At 44.6% G+C, this 26,910-nt stretch overlaps 1 protein-coding gene across 6 annotated transcripts in view; it reads right to left on the bottom strand.

Annotated features, from left to right (window-relative positions):
* The window catches only part of gpr63 (G protein-coupled receptor 63), a 96,696-nt gene that overhangs the window by 29,590 nt on the left and 40,196 nt on the right, over positions 1–26,910 (bottom strand). For 2 of the 6 annotated variants that reach the window (XR_012100345.1, XM_073057508.1), the window contains exon 3: positions 9,305–9,375. The exons of 3 other annotated variants lie outside the window; for them this stretch is intronic. The gene's annotated coding sequence lies outside the window, so the exon portion shown is untranslated. Of the gene's footprint in view, positions 1–8,983; positions 9,109–9,304; positions 9,376–26,910 lie in introns of all 6 variants that reach the window. One more of the 6 variants, XM_073057509.1, reaches the window with a different exon arrangement.

Here is a 26,910-nt window from a genome sequence, read left to right on the forward strand (position 1 = left end):
CTCTATAAGGCACTCGTGAGATCACACTTGGAGTATTGTGTGCAGTTTTGGGTTCCTTATTTTAGAAAGGATATACTAACATTGGAGAGGGTTCAGAGAAGATTCACAAGAATGATTCCAGGAATGAAAGGGTTACCGTATGAGGAACATTTGGCAGCTCTTGGGCTGTATTCCCTGGAGTTCAGGAAAATGAGAGGGTATCTCATAGAAACACTCTGAATGTTAAAAGGCCTGAACAGATTAGATAAGGCAAAGTTATTTCCCATGGTAGTGGAGTCTAGGACAAGGGGGCACGACTTCAGGATTGAAGGACGTCCTTTTAGAACTGAGATGCAGTGAAATTACTTTAGTCAGAAGGTGGTAAATCTGTGGAATTTGTTGCCATGTGGCTGTGGTGGCCAAGACATTGGGTGCATTTAAGGCAGAGATAGATCAGTTCTTGATTAGCCAGGGCATCAAAGGGTATGGAGTGAAAGCAGGGGAGTGAGGATGACTAGAAGAATTGGATCAGCTCATGATTGAATGGCGGAGCAGATTCGATGTGCTGAATGGCCAACTTCTGCTCCGATATCTTATGGTCTTAAGCTCATTTGCCATTTTCTTTGTTTCCCATTAGTATTTGCCAGCTTAATTCTCCAATTGTCAAATATCAGCTCTTGTTTCCCTTTTACTCTTTATATAACTGAAAAATACTTTTGGTATCCTGTTTTATATTATTGGCTAGTTTGCCCTCATATTTTATCTTTTCCCTTATAGTTTTTTTAGTTGCCTTTTATTGGATTTTAAAAGCTTTTCAAACATCCAATTTCCCACTCACTTTTGCTACCTTAATTGCTTTTTCCTCAGTTTCTATGCAGCCCTTAATTTTCCTTGTCAGCCACAGCTGTCTACCCCTGCCATTTGAGAACTTCTTCTGTGGGACCTATCTATCCTGCACCTTGTGAACTATTCTCAGAAACTTCAGCTATCTCTGCTCTGCTGTCATCCCCACCAGTCCGCCCTCCTCCAATCCACCAGGGCAAGCTGCCCTCTCATGCCTCTGTAATTCCCTTCCCATAAAACCCACAGCTATCGAAAAACCAACAGCAGCTCCAGAGATCCCATCCCAAGGTAAGGAAGAATCTTCAATGATGGGCTACACTTGGAGATAACTTGAAAAACTGGCTCCAGACAAATGAGTCTGGCCAGCTGTCATCATGTAAGTTTCCATATACTTGATTGAGATTTATTTTCTTTCAGGCGTTTACAGGAAAATAAAGAATACAACAGAATTTATGAAAAACTCTGCATAAACAAAGACTGGCAAACAACCAATGTGAAAAGAGAAGACGAACTGTTGAAATAAAAATAAATGAGAGTTGCAAAGAGTCACTGAAATTGAGTCTGCAGCTTGTGGAATCAGCTTAGGGTTGCATTGAGTGAAGTTATCCACATTGGTTCAGAAGCCTGATGGTTGTAAGGTAATAACTGCTCCTCAGCCTGGTAGATTAGGATGTGAAGCTTCTACACCTCTTGTCCAATGGTAGTATTGAGAAGAGGGCATGAGGTGGCTGTGGAGGCCAAATCATTGGGTACATTTAAGGCATCAAAAGGTATGGGGATGACTGAAAGAATTGGATCAGCCAATGATTGAATGGCAGAGCAGACTCGATGGGTCAAATGGCCTACTTCTGCTCCTATATCTTATGGTCTTATCTTATGTACTGCTACCGCAAAAACAAATTTCACGACAGATGTCAGTGATAATAAGCCTGATTCTGATGTAATGCTTTAATCTTGAAGCCACATCCGGAGTGTGTCTGAGGGTCATCAATAGTCGATTTCCCCCCCAGACTGAGTGAGAAGGTAGATATCTGACAGCTGTGGGTTAGCGCGGGTGCACGTGAATTCAGAATGGATAGAAGAGATAATGAGCTATTTGAGAAGGAATTGTAAAATTAATCTTTTAAAAATATTTTACTATAATGGACTACATTGTGCTAAAAGAGCAGATTTATATTAAGTCACCATTTAAATGCTCCATGGAGGTTTTGTATCTACTTTAAACTAAGTACCACAGTTCCAGTTTTGAGCTGCTGGAGTAGTTATCAATCCCACAGAACAGAGAAGATAATGACATCTCCACTCTTCACTGCAACAGTCAAATATAAAACATAAATCTTTATCAAGCAAACCTTCCTCAGACCACAAAATCTAAATTGAAAGTCATTGAACTAAACCATTCTCTGCTAAGATGGCAGCATACAGAGACGCAGGAACTGCGACAGAGGTGTGCTCCCTACTAAAAGCCTGGGATGTTGCACTTAGAGCAGCCAGGAGACACCACATCTTAGGCATCAAGAGGGCAAAGACCACTGTGCTCAAACAATGCAGCAGGAACAGATGATGTTTGAAAAACTCATGTCTGATGGTGATCCCCAGTGTATGTTGCTGAGCATCAAGGACATTACTGCCTCGGCAAGGAAAACAGTGTTGACTGTACCAATGATGCTTCTCTTCCTGACACTCCAAAACAACTTTTATACACGCTTAGAGGCATGCAACACAATGCCAGCCTCGAAAGCTAAGCCTCCCTGGTGAGCAGCCACTGTCTGTAACAGCAGATGTGAGAAGGACCCTGCAGAGAGCGAACTCCCATAAGGCAGTCAGGCCAGACAACATCCCAAGCTGAGTACTCAGGGAGTGTGCACACCAGCTCACTGACGTCTTCGCAGACATCTTCAACACTTCACTCATCCAAGCTGCTGTCCCACGTTCTTCAAATCAGCCACCATCATCCCTGTAACAACAAACTCTACACCTTCAGAACCAAACAACTACCGTCCAGTGGCAATGCCACCAATCATCACAAAGTGCTTTGAACGGCTGATAAATATACATATCAAAACTCCATTGCTGCCACACTGGAGACTCACCAGTATGTTTACCGACAGAACTGCTCTATGCTCCTGACCCTGACACACCGAGAAAACTGGGATACTTATGTGAGAATGCAGTTTCCGGATTTCAGTTCAGCATTCGACAGTATTGTCTCACAGATCTTTGTAAATAAACTCCCACTCTTCGGTCGAAATACACCACTCTGCAACTGGGTTTTGGATCTCCAAACAACAGGATGCACAAATGCTCCTCCTCCCCGGCATCTTCATTGTGGTTGCACTGAGCCCCTTTGCTGTACACTCTGATGACACACGACTGTACGGCCAAACACCCAAGCAATCACATAGTCAACTTCACTGATGGCACGACAGTGGTGGGGCTCATTAACAACAATGATGAGAGGAGGTGGAAGAGCTCAAGGCCCGGTGTCAGGCAAATAACCTTTCTCTTAATGTCAACAAGACAAAGCAGAATGGTTATTGACTTTAGGAGAAAGTCACACCACTCATACCCCCCTTTACATCGGCGGCACAGCAGTGGAAACTGTGAGCAGTTTCAAACTCCTGGGAGTGCGTGCACGTCTCATGGTCCCAGGACACATCCTACACAGTCAAGAAAGCTCAACAATTTCTTTACTTTCTGAGAAGGCTGAAGAGAGCTGGACTTTGTACTCACATCATTCTACAGATGTACAGTAGAGAGCACCCTGACAGGCTGCATCACGGCTTGGTAAGGAAACTACACAATGGCGGACAGGAAGGATCTACAACGGGTAAACAAAATTGCCCAAAGTATCACCAGCACTAGCCTACTATCAAGGACATACATACAGAAATGTGGTGAAAAAGGATCAGTAACATAATGAGGGATCCCACCCACTCTGCTCATGGACTGTTTGTTCCACCCCCATCAGGGAGGAGGCTATGTAGCATCCACACCAGGACCACCAGACTCCGAAACAGTAACTTCCCCAAGCAGTGAGGCTGATCAACACCTCCACCCACTGACCCACCCCTCCACTCCCAGACTCAGAAACAGTCACTTTCCCCAAGCAGTGAGGCTGATCAACACCTCCACCCACTGACCCACCCCTCCACTCCCTGACTCAGAAACAGTCACTTTCCCCAAGCAGTGAGGCTGATCAACACCTCCACCCACTGACCCACCCCTCCACTCCCAGACTCAGAAACAGTCACTTTCCCCAAGCAGTGAGGATGATCAACACCTCCACACACTGACCCACCCCTCCACTCCCAGACTCAGAAACAGTCACTTTCCCCAAGCAGTGAGTCTGATCAACACCTCCACCCACTGACCCACCCCTCCACTCCCAGACTCAGAAACTGTCACTTTCCCCAAGCAGTGAAGCTGATCAACACCTCCACCCACTGACCCACCCCTCCACTCCCAGACTCAGAAACAGTCACTTTCCCCAAGCAGTGAGACTGATCAACACCTCCACCCACTGACCCACCCCTCCACTCCCAGACTCAGAAACAGTTACTTTCCCCAAGCAGTGAGTCTGATCAACACCTCCACCCACTGACCCACCCCTCCACACCCAGACTCAGAAACAGTCACTTTCCCCAAGCAGTGAGGCTGATCAACACCTCCACTACTAACTCCACCACTACTATTTCCCGTCAGTCACCTTATGTACAGCCTAGTGTCATGTCATGTACTATACATACAATCAATCTATTTATATATGCTATCTTATGTATTTATTGTGCTTTTGTGGTGGCAGTACAGTGTAAGATATAAAAATTACTATATTACAGATAAATGAACAGTGCAAGAAAATGGCATCCCTTGGTGAAGGGCCCTCCCCACCCCAGACATGCCCTCTTCTCAGGGAGGAGGTAGAGGAGACTGAAGTCACACACTCAATATTTTAGGAACAGATTCTTCCCCCCTGCCCTCAGATTTCTGAACAGTCCATGAACACTAACTACCTCTCTATTTTGCTCTCTTTTTGCGTTACCTTTCTTTATATTTTCTTACTGATCTTACAGTGATTCCATTGTGCCTTTACACTGTGCTCTTGCCATATTTGTCAGTGATAATAAACCTCTTTCTGATTACAACCATTGGAGTGTTTTTAATGCTTACTGACTTACCAGCATCAACAGGAGGATATATGATCTCATTTAAACTGCTCAAAAATCCACAACACCATAAACTTCATGCATGAAAACATCAAGGGAGCTATTAAATATTTATAGGTAGGGAGCTGTGGTGAAGTGATAATTTTTAAAAGTGTCATTTTCCTTCGACAGGATAATTTAACTGATTGTTTCTAGGAATCTAAAACAGATTTGCAGCAATCACATCGGAGGTACAGCCAGCATCATTCCCTAAACGGATTTCACAGCTACAGCACCATTTGTTAACTCCCAAGACCAGGTGCAAGAGGAGATGGGTTGGGCTAGCAATCCCATTCCGTAAAACCCAGAGCCACAAAACGCCACATGTAGAGCGCTGTTTATTAACTTCGGTCCCAAGCCTGGTTGTGAAAGGAGGGTTGGACGTGGAGTTAGCAGTCCCATCCCTCATCACTGGGCGAGAAATGATCTTCGAAGGTGGGCTAATACTGGGGACAATCTGAAAGGCTGGCCCAGGTCAGAGGGCCCTGGGGAGCTGCTGTCGGTGACCTGTGCCCCGTGGGTTTCAGGAGCAGCAGCAGCACTGTTTATTGCTTCTGAACTTTTCAGAGGAAGTCATTGCTCAATAATCACTTTTCATTCAGCTCCCACCCATGTTTCTGAAAAGATGCTTGAAGCCTGCAATATAAATAAAGGCTTTCCTTTGGTTAAATAAGAGGAATTTTGCCCTTGCATTAATACATACAATATACAAGTAGTTGGCCACTTGCAGAATTCAGTTCAAGTACTTTCAATCAAATGACAGTAAAAGGAGCTGCAAGACTCTGCTCATCTCCACTACCTGCACAAATAGTCTAGGATGAATACCTAACAAATTCTGAACAAACTGAGACTTTATATACAATTAATGAAAAGCACAAAATATCGGCATAAATTTGGGAATGCATGGCAGTGTAGTGGTTAGCATAACGCCATTATCGCGCCAGAGACGCAGATTCAATTACTACTGCCGTCTGTAAGGAGCTTGTACGTTCTCCCTGTCACCACGTGGGCCTCCTCCAGGTGCTCTGGGTTTCTCCCACAGTCCAACGATGAATAGGTTAATTGGTCGCATAAGTGTAATCGGGCAGTGTGGGCTCAAGGTGCCGGAAGGGCCTGTCACTGTTAAATTAAGACATACTGTACATAACTAAAGTAGGAGCTATTATGCAAACATATAATTTAGGTGCCCAAGTGTATTTTATTTTGGCAAGCTGATTTTGTATATAGCTAGAGTCAGAGTATTTACCCCACGGTGAAAATGTCAAATACTAGAGGGCATTTGTTTTAAGGGAAAGGCTGAAAGGAGATTTACAAAAAAAAAAATATTTTAAAAAAGAGATTAGCTTTTTTTTGTCACATGTATATGGAAACATACAGTGAATGCGTCCTTGCATCAAATCAAAACAGCGAGGGTCGTACTGGGGGCAACAAACATGCCAACACACTTCCAGCAGTGACGTAGCATGCCTAAACTCACTAACCCTATCCCTACAACCTTGGAATGTAGGAGGAAAACAGATCACCCAGAGGAAACCCACACAGTGATGGGGAGAATGTACAAACTCCTTCCAAACAGCGGCACTGGTGCTATAACAGTGTTCCACCAACCATGAGTGGTTGTAGACGGGTTATATTCTGCATGGAGGCCGGTGACCAGTGGTGTGTCTCAGGAATCTGTTCTGGGACCCTTATTCTTCATGATTTTTATAAATGACCTGGATGAGGAAGTGGAGGGATGGGTTAGTAAGTTTGCTGATGACACAAAGGTTGGAGGTGTTGTGGATAGTGTAGAGGGCTGTCAGAGGTTACAATGGGACATTGATAGGATGCAAAACTGGGCTGAGAAGTGACAGATGGAGTTCAACCCAGATAAGTGTGAGGTGGTTCATTTTGGTAGGTCAAATATGACGGCAGAATATAGTATTAATGGTAAGACTCTTGGCAGTGTGGAGGATCAGAGGGATCTTGGGGTCCGAGTCCATAGGACGCTCAAAGCAGCTGCGCAGGTTGACTGTGTGGTTAAGAAGGCGTATGATGTATTGGCCTTCATTAATCATGGAATTGAACTTAGGAGCCGAGAGGTAATGTTGCAGCTATATAGGACCCTGGTCAGGCCCCACTTGGAGTACTGTGCTCATTTCTGGTCACCTCACTACAGGAAGGATGTGGAAGCCATAGAAAGGGTGCAGAGGAGATTTACAAGGATGTTGCCTGAATTGGGGAGCATGCCTTATGAGAGTAGGTTGAGTGAACTTGGCCTTTTCTCCTTGGAGCAATGCAGGATGAGAGGTGACCTGATAGAGGTGTACAAGATGATGAGAGGCATTGATCATGTGGATAGTCAGAGGCTTTTTCCCAGGGATGAAATGGTTACCACAAGGGGAAACAGGTTTAAGGTGCTGGGAAGTAGGTACAGAGATGTCGGGGTAAGTTTTTTACTCAGAGAGTGGTGAGTGTGTGGAATGGGCTGCCGGCAACAGTGATGGAGGCGGATACGATAGGGTCTTTTAAGAGAGTTTTGGATAGGTACATGGAGCTCAGAAAAATAGAGGGCTACGGGCAACCCTAGAAAATTTCTAAGGTGGGGACTTGTTCGGCACAACTTTGTGGGCCAAAGGGCCTGTATTGTGCTGTAGGTTTTCTATGTTTCTATGATGCTACTGTAGCACCACAGATGACTAAAATAATCTGCCAGGGAGGTGCCAGCACCTGAACAGGACGGGAGAAGTAGACGGGGTTAGTTTAGACTGGTATCATGCTTGACACAGAGCTGGTGATCACAAGGGCCCGTTCCATTTTCTGAGTAAGTTAATCACTCGCCCAAGCCTAACCAACATTTCATAAGGCTGTGGTTCCAATGCAAGTGTATGTTCTCTTGTATCCATGGTAACCTTTCTCCTCCATGTACTCAATGTCTCTTCCTTAACATTATTCTGTCTCCATTTTCTCAGCTTGTCAAGGAAGAGAGTTTGAAAGGCTTAAAGCACTCAGAAAAAATTGCCTTGTGTGCCTTTGTGCCTTAACTGATCATCTCTCTCTAAAAAATAAGTTCTAGTTCCTCCTACAGGAAAAAAAATCCTTTCCACACCCATTTTGTCATGACCCCTCAGAGTTTCTCATGTTTCAGTCAAATGTCCTTTCACTTCTCTGAACACCAACACGTACATGTCTTGCCAATCCAACCTTCCCTCTTAAGATGACCAACTGACTCCAGATGCTGGTGTCATGAATTTCAATCTGCCTGTGTAGTTGTTAGGATCGCACACTGATCACACTGCTTGTTATCTGTGTACTTTATGGTTTATGATCTACAAAAGTAGATTCTAGACTAAACTTTTGTATTAAAATTGCTGAATTGATACTTTAAATCAATATTCAAGTGAGTCTTTACAGCAAAGGCTTCTAATCTTTTTTTATGCTATGGATCAATGTCACTAACCAAGGGGTTGGTGGACCAAAGATTGGGAACCCCTGCTCGACAGAAATGCAGTTTTTTTTGTATTCTTCTTTCTAAATAAAAATTTGTTTGACATCTTTCAATTGTTCTGGAGATTGGAGGCTCAATGTCTGTGAGTCTGAAAGTACAGGACCAAGGACAGGAGGCCCAGAGGAGGGCCGTCCTAGTGTCGGAGGACCGGAGGAGGCCCATCCTGGTATTGGAGGTCTGTTCTGGTATTGGAGGTCTGTTCTGGTGTTGGAGGCCTTGGAGGAGTCTGTCCTGGGGTTGGAAGACAGCCTGTGTGTGTGAGTGGGTGGGTGTTTTGCTGTTGCTGTCTTGTTCTGTTTTTTTATTTACATATTTATTCAGAGATAAGCCTGGTAACAGGCCCTTCTGGCCCAATGAGCCCACACTGATTAACCTCCTAACCCCCACATCTTTGGAATGTGGTAGGAAACTGGAGCAACCGGAGGAAACCCACACGGTCACAGGGAGAACATACAAACTCCTTACTTACTGTTTGTGTCCTCCTGAAAACGGTGGACATGCTATGTTAGCAACAGAATACATGGCGACACTTGTGAGCTGCCCTCAGCACATCCTGGGCTGTATTCATCTTGTTAACACGAATGATGCATTTCACTGCAAGATTTGATGTACTTGTGATAAATTAGTATGTATGTGACTCTAAAATAATGTTACAATTTAAGATTTCTTTTCACAGCAGCATCTGAATTTTTTTTTAAAAAATCACATCTTTTCTCTGCTAATTATTTTCTGCAAAGAAGCTGCAATTTAGTTTTCAGTATCACCTCTGGCTCATTAATTTTATTCTTACCCTCATCCTCCATCTCCCAGGGATCTCTCTATCTCACCTGGTTGCCAAGTTCAAAGGCAGAGTGATTGTGCCTGGAAAGAGAAGAAGAGAAAGCAAAAACAACATCTACAATAAGAAACTACACACACAAAATTCTGGCACAATCTATGGAAGGTCAGGCAGCATCTATGGAAATTAATAAACAGTCAATATTTCAAGCCGGGACCCTTCATCGGGACTGGAAAGGAAGGAGGAAGAAGCCAAATAAGGGAATGATAAATCCTACAACAGCAGAGTTTATACGGTTCCTTAAGGTTCTCCCACAATCTTGTTGTTGGGTTTGGAGGCTTGAATGACCTGAACAGCAATGTTGGCTAGAATCAGGGCTCTTGGTAGGGTCACCCATGCCAAACAGGTCAAAGGGTAGAGGACAGACTAAGAGTGGCCTACTGGTCCTCCAAGATGGGTGTCCAGCTTAAGGCCAGCAACCCTGACCAGTCAAACAAAACTGTTACGGAAACAGCCATGAAGAATCTTTTGCATCTGAGTGTGACGGTATTCCTGAGTCTCCACCTGGGCCTTGCACAGTTGGTGGTAGAGAAAACCGAAAGGAAGCTACTGGAATGATAAAGGAAGCTCTGAACACCACCAGAGTTGAAGGACGTTCATTGCTGCCCTAAATGCCAGCAGCATAACAGGTGGTAAGTAAGGTTGTTATAGGCAGGGGTGGTAATGGGGATAAGCTCCCACTGCCTATTAAATGCTCCCAATGGAGTGTGTCTCAAATGGCTTCTGACAACCAAGTCCAGCTCCTGGCCTTCACGTGTGGCTAAGCTACTAAACCCGGTGGAACGGTTTCTACTGACGGGAGAAGGGCTAAAGGCGGGTTACTGGCGGCTTACAGCCATTTTCTTCAGGCAGAGGGAGCTTGTCAGCCGTCGTTGGCAGCTCTTCTAGGAGAATAAAATCCCTGATCTCAAACCTCTGCTGCCTTGCGGCTATACCCACTCATGGGAAAGGCTTTGGAAGTAAACCCCAAGGGGTAAAATCCAGAGCTTTAAGGCCTACCGGAAATTGGAGAATTCAATGTTCATGCCACCGGAAGTTGGCATGAACATTGAATTCTCCAACTTCCAGTAATTCCCTCCCCTTCCCTTCCCCCATCCCAGTTTCACTCTGCCTCCTCCTCCAGCTGCCTATCACCTCTCTCATGATTCCGCCTTCTTCTACTACCCGTAGTGCTTTCCCCCTACATTCTTTCTTCACCTCTCCTGCCTATCCTTTCCCTACTTCCCCTCCCCCACCCCTTGATATTTCCCTTTACTGATTTTTCACCTGGCACCTACCAGCCTTCTCCTTCCCACCTTCTTTATGGGGCCCCTGCCCCCTCCCTCTTCAGTCCTGACGAAGGGTCTCGGCCCGAAACGTTGACTGTTCGTTTCCACGGATGCTGCCTGACCTGCTGACTTCCTCCAGCATGTTCTGCATGTAATCAGCCAATCATGTGGCAGCAACTCAATGCACACCAGTATACAGAGGTTTTGTTGTTGTTCAGACCAAGCATCAGAATCAGGAAGAAATATGATCTAAGTGACTTTTATAAGTCCCCTACTGTACAAAAAAGTATCTAACTGTGTCTTAAATATATATCATGAGGTGTAGCCTCTCCTGCTCCCCTGGGCAGGGAATTCCACAGGCCTCGAAGCTCTATGTCCTCATTGTAAACGAGATTCTGCAGAGGCTGGAAAACCAGGGCAAACACACACAACATGCTGGAGGAACTCGGCAAGTCAGGCAGCTCCTGTGGAAAAGAATAAGATGTCAATATTTCAGGCTGAGACCCTTCTTCAGGACTAATGGATTCCCCTAATTCTAATCCTTTTTTTTAAAAAAATAAAAGATTAAATATGAAAGATTAGCTTTATTTATCACAGTACAGTGAAATGCGTCATTTGTGGGTCAAATCAAATGAGCAAGGATTATGCTGGGCAGCCCACAAGTGTTGCCATGCTTCTAGTGCCAACATAGCCTGCCCACAACTCACTAACCCTAGCTGTATATCTTTGGAATGTACATGGTCACAGGGAGAACAGACAAACTCCTTACATACAGTGAGAGGAACTGAAACCTGATCTTTGAGCTTTTGCTGTAAAGTGATGCACTAACCACCACATTACTATGTCAACTCACAGTGGTGTCACTTGAGGCCAGACACGGATGCTGCCCGACCGGCTGAGTTCCTCCGGCTTGCAGCACGTGACATAACTTTCCTGCCTGACGAAGGCTCTCGGTCCGAAATGTCGACTGTTTATTCATTTTCATAGACGCTGCCTGGCCTGCTGAGTTCCTCCAGCATTTTGTGCGCATTTCCTGCCTCTATCCTACCCATCCCTTTCAAAATCTTACAAGATCTCCTCTCATTCTTCTGAATTCCAGTGAGTATAGTCCCAGGCGACTCCTGGGAGCCAGGAAAGTTGGGAGGATCTTTGGTGGAAGTCAATCTCATCACAATGGTTCAAAAAGGGCAAATACGGAAGAACTGTCTCCACAGGCAGATTGTCTGAGAACTAAAGGAACACAGAGTCAACGTGACCTGAAGTGGCGTGGGTAACTACACTCACCCAACACTGAACTGATTCCACAGCACATGGACTCGTTTTTAAGGATCTACAACTCACTTCCACAATATCAACTGCTTATTTACTTAGATTATTGCTACCTTTGTTTCTCTTTTTGTATTTGCATAGCTGGGAGTCTTTTGCACATTGGTAGTTTGCCTGTGTTTGTTGTGTGCAGATTTTCAATGATTCTATTGTATTTCTTTGTATTTACTGTGATTGCTCACAAGAGAATGATTCAGGGTTGTAAATGATGACATATATATATTTTGATAATAAATTTACTTTGAAACTTATGAAACTTTGAGTGAAGAACATGGGGACATGCTGCCTCCAAAGAGCAGAGGAAACACAGGCAATTAGAACTTAAAAAGATAATTGGATAGACAGGCGAAGAGAAGTAATTTACAGGGTGACAGGGGAATGGTGTTGATTAGACTTTTCTGCAGGAATATGACATCGAATTAATGGCCTGATCACTCCCCTCTGTACTGAAGCAGTTCTAGGATTCTACAAATCTAGAATGCCTTCTCACTGCACAAAACACAGATTTGTTTATTGAGACACGGTGCAGTATAGGCCCTTCTGGCCCTTGGAGATGCGCCGGCCAGCAGCCCTCTGATTTAACACCAACCTAATCAAGGGGCAGTTAACAATGACCAATTAACCTACTGACCGGAAGGTCTTTGGACTGTGGGAGAAAGCAGGAGTACCCAGAGGAAACCCACAAGGTCACAGGGAGAACTTTACAAATTCCTTACAGACAGTGGAAGGAAATGAACCTGGGTCATTGGTACAGGAAAGTGTTGTGATAACCACTGCTCTACCGTGACACCCCAGATTCAGATTTACTTATCACATGTAAAGTGTTCAGTTGAAGATGCACAACGCTGTACAAAAGTCTTAGGTGTATTTTTACAGTGCCACAGGAGGGGTGTGGAACAGGGGCAGGCACACCAGGCAAGGCCATTTTATTCCAAACAATTAGCTTACTGATCATTACAGAATATATCTCTGGTGTTCCTGCTCCTTTCCCCTTTTCCCAAGCAGAATTCCCCTCTCCTTGCCCCCTTCCCACTCTCAGTCCACAATAGAGACCCATATCAGAATCAGGTTTATCATCACTCACATACCTCATAAATTTTGATTTTTTTTGCGACAGAAGTACTGTGCAATACATAGAATTACTGCAGGACTGTGCAAAAGTCTCAGGTTCCCTAGCTATATGTGCCTAAGAGTTTTGGACATTGAAACATACAGTGAAATACGCTATTTGTGTTAACAACCAGCACACCCGACAATGTTCTGGGGTCAGTCCACAGGTGTTGCCCCACATAGCATACCCACCACGTTCAGCAGAACAACAGAAGCAACAGCAGCAGCAGCGAAACAACCCAGCAACACAGGCAGCCCCCAATTCCAGGATAAACCACCTCAGGCCTTCAGATCCTGCTCCGGGGCTCCCAGTCTCACAGACACGGGGCCTCAAACCTCACATCTGTAATGTGCTTTGCTTGCAATGAAAAAGCTCCTCCTTCCCACAAAATAACCCACCAAACATCTCAGTAAAAGATACAACAATCAGGACTAGGCTTATATAACAAAATTCGATTAGTTTTTTTTGCCACGTGTTCATCAAGATGTTCAGTGAAATCTGCTGTTTGAATCAAATCAAATCCGCATCCCACAAGTGTCACAATGCTTCCGTCACCAACATGGCACGCTCATGACTCACTCTCCCTAAACGTGCATCTTAGAACATAGAATAGTACAGCACATTACAGGCCCTTCGGCCCACAATGTTGTGCCGACCCTCAAACCCTGCCTCCCATATAACCCCCCACCTTAAATTCCTCCATATACCTGTCTAGTAGTCTCTTAAACTTCACTAGTGTATCTGCCTCCACCACTGACTCAGGCAGTGCATTCCACGCACCAACCACTCTCTGAGTGAAAAACCTTCCTCTAATATCCCCCTTGAACTTCCCTCCCCTTACCTTAAAGCCATGTCCTCTTGTACTGAGCAGTGGTGCCCTGGGGAAGAAGCGCTGGCTGTCCACCCTGTCTATTCCTCTTAATATCTTGTACACCTCTATTATGTCTCCTCTCATCCTCCTTCTCTCCAAAGAGTAAAGCCCTAGCTCCCTTAATCTCTGATCATAATCCATACTCTCTAAACCAAGCAGCATCCTGGTAAATCTCCCCTGTATCCTTTCCAATGCTTCCACATCCTTCCTATACTGAGGCGACCAGAACTGGACACAGTACTCCAAGTGTGGCCTAACCAGAGTTTTATAGAGCTGCATCATTACATCGCGTCTCTTAAACTCTATCCCTCGACTTACGAAAGCTAACACCCCATAAGCTTTCTTAACTACCCTATCTACCTGTGAGGCAACTTTCAGGGACCTGTGGACATGTACCCCCAGATCCCTCTGCTCCTCCACACTACCAAGTATCCTGCCATCTACTTTGTATTCTGCCTTGGAGTTTGTCCTTCCAAAGTGTACCACCTCACACTTCTCCGGGTTGAACTCCATCTGCCACTTCTCAGCCCACTTCTGCATCCTATCAATGTCTCCCTGCAATCTTCGACAATCCTCAACACTATCTACAACACCATCAACCTTTGTGTTATCTGCAAACTTGCCAACCCACCCTTCTACCCCCACATCCAGGTCGTTAATAAAAATCACGCAAAGTAGAGGTCCCAGAACAGATCCTTGTAGGACACCACTAGTCACAACCCTCCAATCTGAATGTACTCCCTCCACCACAACCCTCTGCCTTCTGCAGGCAAGCCAATCTGAATCCACCTGGCCAAACTTCCCTGGATCCCATGCCTTCTGACTTTCTGAATAAGCCTACCTTGTGGAACCTTGTCAAATGCCTTACTAAAATCCATGTAGATCACATCCACTGCACTACCCTCATCTATATGCCTGGTCACCTCCTCAAAGAACTCTATCAGGCTTGTTAGGCACGATCTGCCCTTCACAAAGCCATGCTGACTGTCCCTGATCAGACCATGATTCTCTAAATGCCCATAGATCCTATCTCTAAGAATCTTTTCCAACAGCTTTCCCACCACAGACGTAAGGCTCACTGGTCTATAATTACCCAGACTATCCCTACTACCTTTTTTGAACGAGGGGACAACATTTGCCTCCCTCCAATCCTCCGGTACCATTCCCATGGACAACGAGGACATAAAGATCTTAGCCAATGGCTCAGCAATCACTTCCCTCACCTCGTGGAGCAGCCTGGAGAATATTCTGTCAGGCCCCGGGGACTTATCCGTCCTAATGTATTTTAACAACCCCAACACCTCCTCTCCTCTCTCTGGATGGTACACAGATGACATAATCTGTCTGACTCCCAGTTCGTGAACTGACTGCTGGAATAATCCTGACATAAAATTACTTCCTTGATCAGACTGGATTTCTTTAGGCAAACCAAATAGGATGAAAAATGTTATGAGAGCCTTCCACACAGTTGGAGCTTTGATATTCCTGAGAGGTATTGCTTCCAGAAATCTAGATGCTGTGCACACGATGGTTAGTAAATACTGATGGGCCAGCTCTAGTCTTTGGCAATGGACCAACACAATCCACAATAACTTTAGAAAAGGGTTCACTAAATGCAGAAATAGGCTGTAGCGGAACCACTGGGGTGACCTGATTAGGTTTACCCACAACCTGACAAGTATGACAAGTTTGGCAAAATGTCGCAACATCTTTCCTCAAATCAGACCAGAAGAATTGTTTCAAACCCCTATTTGCAGTTTTATTCACACCAAGATGGCCACCCAAAAGCATACTATGGGCCAAGGTTAAAATCTCATTCCTATAAACCTTAGGAACTACAGCCTGGTGAACAATTGCCCATTCCTCACTTGCAGGGATATCAGGGTGTCTGCACGTCCTCATTAACACTCCATCCTTGAAATAGTACCCAACTGGTACTTTCTCAATCTCATCACCTGAGAGAGCTCTATCTCGCAATGCAGCAGTCTCCGGGTCTCTGGTCTGTTCCGCTATAAACTCTTTCCTGGACAGAGACAAATCTTTATAGTCAGACCTGATACAAGGATCCTGGTTCAGCAATGAAGGAAGGCAAGTTACTGACAGGTCATCAAAACCTCAATAATGGTTTGGGCTATCATGGATAGTGGAACCATTCTGCACAGGACCATCTGCATAGGCAAGCTTCTTGGCCATAGCTCAAGTTACTGCGCAGGATGGATAAACATTAGAATCCATCTTTGGGTCATCAGTGATTGGCTTAGTCATCAACTGCATTACAGGGACAACTTTGCCACCTGCTAGGTCATTCCCTAACAACAAAGAAACACATTTCACAGGTAAACTGGGCCATAATCCTATCTTAACAAGTCCTGAAACTAACTCTGACTTCAAAATTACCTTGTGCAGAGGTACAGAAACAATGCCTTGAATAAGATTTACCTCACCAATGGCAGTCTCATAATGAAACTCTAGAACTACCAAGAGTGACTGAGAAGCCCCAGTATCTCAAATAATTTTCACTGGAACGGGGGATGACCCTTCATTCACCGAAGCAAATCCCTCTGACACAAAAGGAATGATTTCCTTCCTAACTAGGTCAGACGTCTCAGCCTTTGACAGAGCTTCATCAGGACGTCCGGAACCCTGTGGTTCACAGGTGTTTCAAAGTGCTGAATACAAACAGCTGGAACTACCTCCTTTTCCTTCTTCTTCCTCAGGAGGAAACAATTAGCCATAACATGACCAGGTTGCTTGCAATAGTGACAAGTAGGACCAGAATCTTTCCCCTTTAATTGCTTCCCTTCATCCTCACATTTGTCACTGTTCCCAGGTTTGATTTCTGGTTTACCCTGATTATCCATGCTATTCTTTTGGAAGGTCTTACTTGGAGCAAACTTAGACTTGTGGGTTAGAGCAAACTCATCTGCTAACTTAGCAGCTTTTTGCAAAGTGGCAGCATCCTTTTCATCTAAGTATGTCTTTATATCATTATGGACGCACCTTTTAAACTTTTCAATTAAAATCAACTCTCTCAATTTGTCGTAATCGTCATTCACATTTTGAGATGTGCACCATCGTTCAAAACACACAGACTTTCATAAACAAATTCCACATGAGTCTGGCTCACAGACTTTTTCAAATTCCTAAACCTTTGCCTATAGGCCTCTGGAACCAACTCATAAGCTTTAAGCACAGTCTATTTTACTGTCCCATAGTCAGCTGCATCTTCAACTGATGGAGCAGAATAAGCTTGCTGAGCCTTACCTTTAATTACACTTTGCAACATAAGAGGCCAACACTCTCTTGGCCACCGTAGGCTCTGAGCAACTTTCTCAAAATGCTGAAAGTATTTATCAACCTCGGCCTCATCAAATGGAGGAACTAATCTAACTTCCCGACTGGCAACAAACCTATCACTAAAGCCAGAAGTTTGACCCATGAGCCTTAGCTTCTCTAGCTCAAACAGCTTTTCCTTTTCTCTTCCTCCGCTTCTAGCAGCCTTTGTTTTTCTCTTTCCTCAGCTTCTAATCTAAGGTTCTCTAACTTTAGTTGTTCCAGCGTGTACTGGAGCTCAGGGTCACTTGTTTACTTTCAGGAAACAGTTCTAACACCTCGGCTGTAAACACATACATAGTTACATAGTGCTCAACTATTCTCCTCTGAATCTCTGCCTTTTTCATAGCCAGCTTTACTGTAACAAGTTTTAACTTACTAGCAATGATCAACAACGCTATCTTTTTGGCTTTCTATAATCCCTCAGAGGTTGGCGATGCCAGGAATTTATTAATAACCATTGCTGCTGGTTTCCACACACAAGTCAATCAAAAGGGAAGTAATCAATCAATCGATAAGCCCCAATTTGTTCAAATCCCAGATGAGCCCCCACTTTATGTTATGTGCCAGCAGCAATAGACCATGGTCTCAGTTTTAATGTTAAACAACTATATATGCATTTGTGGCTCACAAACAGTGTCAGGTTTAGGAACAGTTCTTCTCAAATCTTACTCAAACACAGTCCCAGAAATGCAATCCAGATGATTCCAGATATCCATGGAAAAAGGTGAGGGAAAGAAACTTGTAAATCCACACTAAGATGACACGAGGCGGCGATCACAGAAAATTCCAGAGGATCCATGCTGGGAAAACAAGATAGCAGTCAAGGCAGATTCCAGATGTTGAGTAGTGTTCCAAAATCCACCTAGGGATATGACAAGGTGACAGTCACAGAATATTCCTTAACACAAGTGGTCGCCACCCAGCACACCCAACTCCATGCATGGGTTAACAAAAAGTGGTCTCCACAGGAATACTCCAGAAATCCAAGTATGGATCATGTAAAGTGGCAGTCACATATCCAATATGCACCGTGTGCTGCTAATTATCACAGTCGTCTGGACATGGAGAAGGATCAGACTCGTCCGCTGCTGTAGCGAACTCTTCAGCTATCTCTACCCAGCTCGCTCTCCTGCTGGTAGCTCGCAGTCCACTGTTCCTTCTCCGCGGAATGTTCCAGAAACCTGTCCGCAATGACATCATCCACCCGCCTCGTCCAGGCGCTTAAAATTACGCTTGCAGTAAAACAAATGTTGACACATAAGACTATGCAAGTGGTTTGTCACTGCCTTCTTCTGGGCAGTGTCTCTACAAGGCGAGTGATCCCAGCCATTATCAACACCCTTCAGAGATTGTCTGCCTGGCGTCAGTGGTCACATAACCAGGACTTGTGATCAGCACCGACTGTTCAAACAACCATCCACCACCTACTCCCATGACTCCATGTAACCCTGAGTGACGGCTAAGAAGGTGTTACACTGAGGAGTATGAGGGCATTTTCCATTATGGTTGGGTGAGACTAGAACTAGGGGTCATAGGTTAAGGGTGAAAGGTGGTACATTTAAGGAGAGCCTGAGGGGCAACTTCTTCATTCAGTGGCTGGTGAGAGTGTGAAATGAGCTACCAGTGCAAATGGTGGAGCCGAGCTCGATTTCAACATTTAAAAGATAGGTGCATAAAGGAAAGGTGTATGGAGAGTGATGGTCTAGGTGCATTTCGATAGGACCAGCAGAGTAATAGTTCGGCACACACTAGGGCCTGTTTCTGTGCTGTAGTGTTCTATGATTCTATACCCCGAATTACTCCAGTAGGTTTGGTTTAATGAAGCTGCTAAAGAGCTCATTTATTTAACAAGGTGTTTTTCAACTAATTAGTATTGTATAAACAACCTTTTAAAAACCACCGCTGGGATGAGCTGGTAAACAAACTTGCAGCTGAGACCTCAAAGCTGAACACTGCCTCATGGGAAGATGCTTCTAAAATAATTCTCACAGAACATTTAATAACAAGACCAACACATGGTAAATGCTGTAAGAACTCAGCAGGTCAGACAGCATCCATGGAGAGGAATAAAGAGTCAACGTTCTGAGCTGAGGGCCTTCATTGGGACCTCATTCAATAACAAGCTTCATAAAAAAAAACTACTTCATAAACCTCATGAACAATATTTATTCAAGTTATGATCGTCTTCTCTGCTGCAACCAAATCCTTCTGATCTGCACCTATGTGTCCTGCATTGTGTTAAACACAAAATGAACCATTTCTGAACTAAGCTAGCAAATGCTTATTTTCAAACCAACAGAAGAAATATGATTTGCAATCTCCCATTCAAAACGCAATTTGAGTACCCCTTATCCAAAATGCTTGGGGCCAGAAGTGTTTTAGATTTCAGATTTTTTCAGATTTTGGAATTAGGTTTAAATATCAGCATATGTCATATGCAGCAGCAGTGCAAAGTAATACATAATATAATAAATGTGATTGACAGTAAGTGTATTAACATTAAACAATTAAATTGATTAGTGCAAAAACAGAAATAAAAAGTAGTGTGGTGGTGTTCATGGGTTGAATGTCCATTAAGAAATCAGTTGGCAGTGGGGACGGAGCTGTTCCTCGATCATTGCATGTGTACCTTCACGCTCCTGTACCTCCTTCCTGATGGTAGTTATGAGAACCAGGCATGTCCTGGATGATGGGGGTCCTTAATGATGGACACTGCCTTTTTGAGGCATCGCTCCTTGAAGATGTACTAAGGAGGCTGGTGCCCATGATGGGAGTTTACAACTCTCTGCAGCTTATTGATCTCGTGTAATAGCCCCCACCCCACACCAGATGGTGATGCAGCCCATTAGAATGCTCTCCACGGTACCTCTGTAGAAATTTACAAGTGTCTTTGATGACATACCAAATCTCTTCAAACTCCTGATGAAATATAGTCACTCTCATGTCTTCATTGTAACTGCATCAATATACTGGGCCCCAGATAGATTCCCAAAGATAACGACACCCAGAAACTTGGTCACCCTTTCCACTTCTGATCCCTCTATGAGGACTAGTGTGTTTCCCCGCTATGTCTCCCCTCACAGTCCTCAGCAGCCGTGTCCACCGTGGAGAACTTCAGGTTCCTGGGAACCACCATCTCTCAGGATCTGAAGTGGGAGCAGAACATCAGCTCCATCCTGAAGAAGGCCCAGCAGCGGATGTATTTCCTGCGGCTCTTGAGGAAATACGGTCTGCCTCAGGAATTGCTGCTGCAGTTCTACACTGCAGTCATTGAGTCTGTTCTGTGCACCTCCATCATTGTGTGGTTTGGAGCCGCCACCAAGCAGGATAGAACCAGACTACAGCGCACAGTGAGGACTGCCGAGCGCATCATTGGAGCCTCCCTGCCCTCTATTGTGGACCTGTACTCCTCCAGGTTGAAGAAGAGGGCGGGGAACATCATAAAGGACTCCTCCCATCCTGCGCACGGACTGTTTGATCTGCTTCCGTCTGGTAGGCGCTTCAGATCCCTCCAGACTAAGACTAATAGGCACTGGAGAAGTTTTTTCCCTACTGCGGTCACTTTGCTGAACAGTTAACTGCCGGTTAACTGTCGGCTAACTATTACTTGGATTGCACTACCTGTATGTATAATCTATATTTTCATTTATATTTATCATTATTATTGTTATGAGCAGAGAGACAACATCTGCCGGAAGTAAATTCCTTGTATGTGCATAGGTACTTGGCGATTAAAGTGTGATTCTGATTCTGATTCTGATTCTTACCCTTTTTGAAGTCCACAATCAGTTCTTTGCCCTTACTGACACTGAGTGCATGGTTGATGCTGTGACACCACTCAACTGGATGATATATCTCATTCCTGTGTTTAATGAGATAGCTTGGGATCACCATCATTTCTGACTCTGAATTTATGTGCTACCTGTAAGCATGTATACGCACTGACGCAGCCGTTCGGCGTGCTGGATTTTCATCAGTGACGATCCTGGCAAACTCATCAGTGAATTTCTCTGATGCTTTGTGATCAGCAGACACTTTCTCACCACAAATCTTTCAAAATTTAATGCCATGCTGTTTGTTAAATTTCTGCAACCTGCCTGTTGAATATTCACAATTACTTCCAATTTGCTGTTCGTCGTGACAAATCTTTGCTTGTTTCTTGATCAGCATACTGTTAAGTGGCATGTTCACTCCAACACTGATGAATCTATTCTTTCAATGCACGATCGTGATCTTCATTTTTCACTTTATGCAGTGGTTTTCTATTTTTCATTAACTTCTGTTCACTCCTCAGAGACCTGCACATTGCCTAGAAACCTTCCTAGTAACTTGTGGAATTTTCCATCTGTGGTGTCGCGTTGGTGCTCAAAACAATTTTGCATTTCGGAATTTCGGATGAGGGGTACTCAATCTGTAAAAACACTTACAGAACAAGATCCTGCATCCTGCCAACTTAACATAGAAACTTAGAGCACGTTACAGGCCCTTCAGCCCACAATGTTGAGCCGACCATGTAACCTACTCTAGAGACTGCCTAGAATTTCCCTAGTGCCTGGCCCTTTATTTTCCTAAGCTCCATGTACCTATCTAAGAGGCTCTCAAAAGACCCTATTGTGTCCGCTTCTACCACTGCTGCCGCACCCACCACTCTCTGTGTGAAAATCTTACCCCCGAAATCCCCTCGTTACCTATTTCCAAGCACCTTAAAACTATGCCCCCTTGTGTTAGCCATTTCAGCCCTGGGCAAAAGCCTCTGGCTATCCACAAGATCAATGCCCCTCATCATCTTATACACTTCTATCAGGTCACCTCTCATCCTCTGTCACTCCAAGGAGAAAAGGCCAAGCACTCAAACTATTCTCATAAGGCACTCCCTCCAATCCATGCAATATCCTTGTAAATCTCCTCTTTCCTGTAGTAAGGTGACCAGAATTGAGCACAGTACTCAAAGAGGGGTTTGACCAAGATCTTACATAACTGTAATATTACCTCACGTCTCTTGAACTCAGTCCTATGGTTGATGAATGCCAACACACCATACGCCTTCTTAACAACACTGTCAACCTGCGCAGCAGCTTTGAGTGTCCCATGGACACGGACCCCAAGATCTTTCAGATTCTCCACACTGCCAAGTGTCTTAACATTTATATTATATTCTGTCTTCAAATTGGGCCAACCAAAATGAACCACTTCACACTTTTCTAGGTTGAAGTCCATCTGTCACTTCTCAGCCCAGTTCTGCATCCTATCCATGTCCCACTGACAACCCTCCAGACTATCCACAACATTCCCAACCTTTGGGTCATCAGTAAACTTACTAACCCACCTTTCCACTTCTTCATCCAGGTCATTTATAAAAATCACAAAGAGGGGTCCCAGAACAGACCCCTGTGGATCACCACTAGTCAAAAACCTCCCTGCAGAATACGACCATCTACGACCACCCTTTACCTTCTGCGGGCAAGTCAATTCTGGATCCATAAAGCAAGGTCCTCCTTGGATCCCATGCCTCCTTACTTTCTGAATGAGCTTTGCATGGGGAACCTTATCAAATGCCTTACTGAAATCCAGAAACACTACATCCAGTGCTCTACCTTCATCAATGTGTTTTGTTACATCCTCAAAGAATTCAATCAGGCTCGTAAGGCACAACCTGCCCTTGACAAAGCCATGGTGGCTATCCCTAATCAGATTATGTCTCTCCAAATGCTCATAAATTAAAAATATTATTTTATAGGTCAATTTTTGGAAGTTCCTAACCTCCTCCCTCAACATTCTGAGTACCAAACAGACTTTCCAGTTGAGGAAACACTTCATCTGTGAGTCTGTTGAGGGTATCTACTGCATATGATGCTCCTCATATGGTCTTCTCTACATCACTGATGCCCAACATAGATTGGGGGGGGGGGGGGGGTCACATTCACTCCGTCCACCACAGAAGACAAGATTTCTCAGTGGCTACCCATTTCAATTCAGTTTCCCATTCCCATTTTGATATGTCGGTCTATGGCCTCATCTATTGCCACGATGAGGCCACTCTAAAGTTTGAGGTGCAACACCTCATTTTCCATATGGCTTGCCTCTAACCTGTTGGCATGGACATCGATTTCTCTCATTTCCAGTGACTTTGCTTCTTTCCCTCTTCTCACTTTTCCTATTCTTTATTCTGGCTTCTCTCTTACCCCTTCCCTTCTCCTCACCTGCCCATCAGCTCCCCTGGTTCTCCCCCTCCTTCCCTTTCGCCCATGGTCCACTCTCCTCTCCTGTCAGATTCCTTCTTCTTCTTCACTCCTTTATGTTTTCAACCTATCATCTCCATTTCTTACTTGAACCCCCAACGACTTCCACTCACCTTCCCCTTCACCTGGTGGTTTCACCCATTTCCTTCTAGGTTGACTCCTTCCCCTCTCCTCCTTTCCAGACATCATGAAGCATCTCAGCCCAAAATGTCGACTGTTTATTCCCCTCCATAGATACCACCTGACCTGCTGAGTTCCTCCAGCATTTTGTGTGGGAGAATTACAATCATATTTATTACCATTAACATATGTCTTCAAATTTGTTGCTTTGCAGGAGCAGTATAGAGCAAAGATGTTAAAATTATGAAAGTTACAAAATTAAATAAATAATATAAACGTGAAATAATGAGGTAGAATTCATGGACTGTTCATAAATCTGATGGCGAAGGGGAATAACCTGTTCCTAAAATGTTGAGTGTTCAGGCTCCTGTATCTCCCCCCCGGAAAGGGGGAACATGAAGGGGGATGTCCTGGATGCAAGGGTGAGTGTCTTCAATGACGAGCGTCACCATCTTGAGGCACTTCATTTTGAAGATGCCTTCGATGGGAGGTAGGGTTATGCCCATGATGGAACTGGGTGAGTTTACAACCCTCTGGTCATCCTGTGCACTGGAGGCTCCACACCAGGATGTGATGCTACCAGTCAGAATACTCCACACCGTCCATCTGAGGGAAATTGCAAGGACCTTTGGTGACATCCAAATCTCCTCGAACTCCTAATTCAGTAGAGCCACTGGCCTGTCTTCTATCAGGGGTGTCAAACTCATTTTAGGTCACGGGCCGGATTGAGCAAAATGCAGCTTCATGCGGGCCGGATCAGTCGGACGCGTGCGAACGCAGCTTTCGTTGCTTCCGTTTTTTCAGCCTGCTCTCATGTGTCTCAGTCTCTGCTATAACTACAAAGTGTTTCACTTTACAAATTCCGTTTCTTATGAAGAAGACTGCCGAGCAAGACTGCCGAATAAACACTAAAAACCCTGAAAACCTGGTACCTGAATAAACTCAGCATTAGCCATATCATACACCATAGGCACTTCGATTACTGGGGTCAGCTTTAATAGTAATTAGATATTATCTCGCGGGCCAAAGATAATTCCACCGCGGGCCTTGAGTTTGACATATATGTTCTACATGAATGCCATAATCATCTACCACACAGGATAGACTCCCTGAAATGTTGCCGCCCAGAAACTTGTGTTCCTGTTCGATGTCAAGTATTTCCTTATTCTCGACCTGCTGAATGTTTCCATCGTCTTCTGTTGCTATGGAATAAATGTTAAAGATCGGTTTAACAAATCCGACTGAATGAAACACGGAGGCAGATACCCTCTAACTAGAAGGTTCATCACAGTCCACATAGATTTCAAATAAAACGACTAAACAGATACAAAATTACTGAATATAGTTAGAATATCTGATGGCAGACCCAGGAAGAATGGTCTTTTAAAAGGTACCAACAGTACCTGATACACACAAAACTATATTCGAAACAGGACGAGTGGGAAGAAAGTAGAAGCCACGAGAAGTAAGGGATCTCTCTACCATAACCATCAAAGCAAGTGATCAATAACCTAATGATCAATAACTTATTGTTATCATCAACAGATAACTTGCAAGACTAGAGGAAACAACACACTGGACAATTGCTACACCACCATCATGAATGCCTACCGTGTTATTCCACGCCCTCACTTTGGGAAGTCTGATCAGCTGTCTGTACTTCTATTCCCTGAGTATAGGCAGAGACTGAAGACTGCAGCATCAGCAGTGAGGACCAAGAAGATATGGACAAGGGAAGCACAGCAGCACCTACAGGACTGCTTTGAATTGGTGGACTGGACTGTATTCAGGGAATTATCTTTGAACCTGGATGAGTATGCTGCAGTTGTTACTGACTTCATTAAAACCTGTGTGGATGAGTGTGTGCCTACAAAGACTTACTGCACATTCCCAAACCAAAAGCCGTGAATGAACCAGGAGGTACGTCATCTGTTGAAGGCCAGATCGGTGGCATTCAAGTCTGGTGATCCAGGCCTGTACCGGAAATCCAGGTATGATTTGCAGAGGGCTATTTCAAGGGCAAAGAGACAATTTGAATGAGATTGAAGGCAACATCAGATGCACGACACCTCTTGCAGGGTTTGCCAAACCATTACTTCCTACAAAGCAAAGCCCAATAGCATGAATGGCAGCAATACTTCACTACCAGATGAACTCAACACCTTCTATTCCTGCCTTGAAAGGGAGAATACACATGCTGCACCTGATGACCCTGTGACCTCTGTCTCAGAGGCCAATGTTAGGTTGTCTTTAAAGACAGTGAACCCTCGCAAGGTGTAAAGTCCCAATGGAGTACCTGGTAAGGCTCTGAAAACCTGTGCCAACCAAATGGCATGAGTATTCAAGGACATTTTCAACCTCTCACTGCTATGGGCAGAAGTTCCCACTTGCTTCAAAAAGGCAACAACTATACCAGTGGCTAAGAAGGACAATGTGGGTTGCCTTAATGACTATCGCCCGGTAGCACTCACATCGACAGTGATAAAATGCTTTGAGAGGTTGGTCATGACTAGACTGAACTCCTGCCTCAGCAAGGACCCGGACCCACTGCAATTTGCCTATCGCCACAATAGGTCAACGGCAGATGCAATCTCAATGGCTCTCCACATGGCTTTAGACCACCTGAACAACACAAACACCTACGTCAGGATGCTGCTCATAGACCATAGTTCAACATTTAATACCATCATTCCCACAATCCTGATTGAGAAGTTGCAGAACCTGGACCTCTGTACCTCCCTCTGCATCCTTGACTTCCTAACTGGAAGACCACAATCTGTGCGCATTGGTGATAACATCTGCTCCTCACTGACGATCAACACTGGTGACCTCAGGGGTGTGTGCTTAGCCCACTGCTCTACCCTCTATAAACCCATGACTGTGTGGCTAGGCATAGCTCAAATACCATCTATAATTGCTGAGAGGGTGTACGGGAGTGAGGTATGCCAATTAGTGGAGTGGTGTCACAGCAACAACCTGGCACTCAGCGTCAGTAAGACAAAAGAGCTGATTGTGGACTTCAGGAAGAGTAAGGTAAAGGAACACATACCAATCCTCATAGAGGGATCAGAAGTGGAGAGAGTGAACAATTTCAAGTTTCTGGGTGTCAAGATCTTTGAGGATCTAAGAGATGTACTGTGGTGAGCATTCTGACAGATTGCATCACTGTCTGGTAGGGAGGCTACTGCACAGGACCACAAGAAGCTGCAGAGGCTTGTAAATCTAGTCAGTTCCATCTTGGGTACTGGCCTACAAAGTACCCAGGACATCTTCAAGGAGTGGTGTCT

The sequence above is a fragment of the Hemitrygon akajei genome, chromosome 9 (genome assembly GCF_048418815.1).
Source record: "Hemitrygon akajei chromosome 9, sHemAka1.3, whole genome shotgun sequence".
Classification (NCBI taxonomy): domain Eukaryota; kingdom Metazoa; phylum Chordata; class Chondrichthyes; order Myliobatiformes; family Dasyatidae; genus Hemitrygon; species Hemitrygon akajei.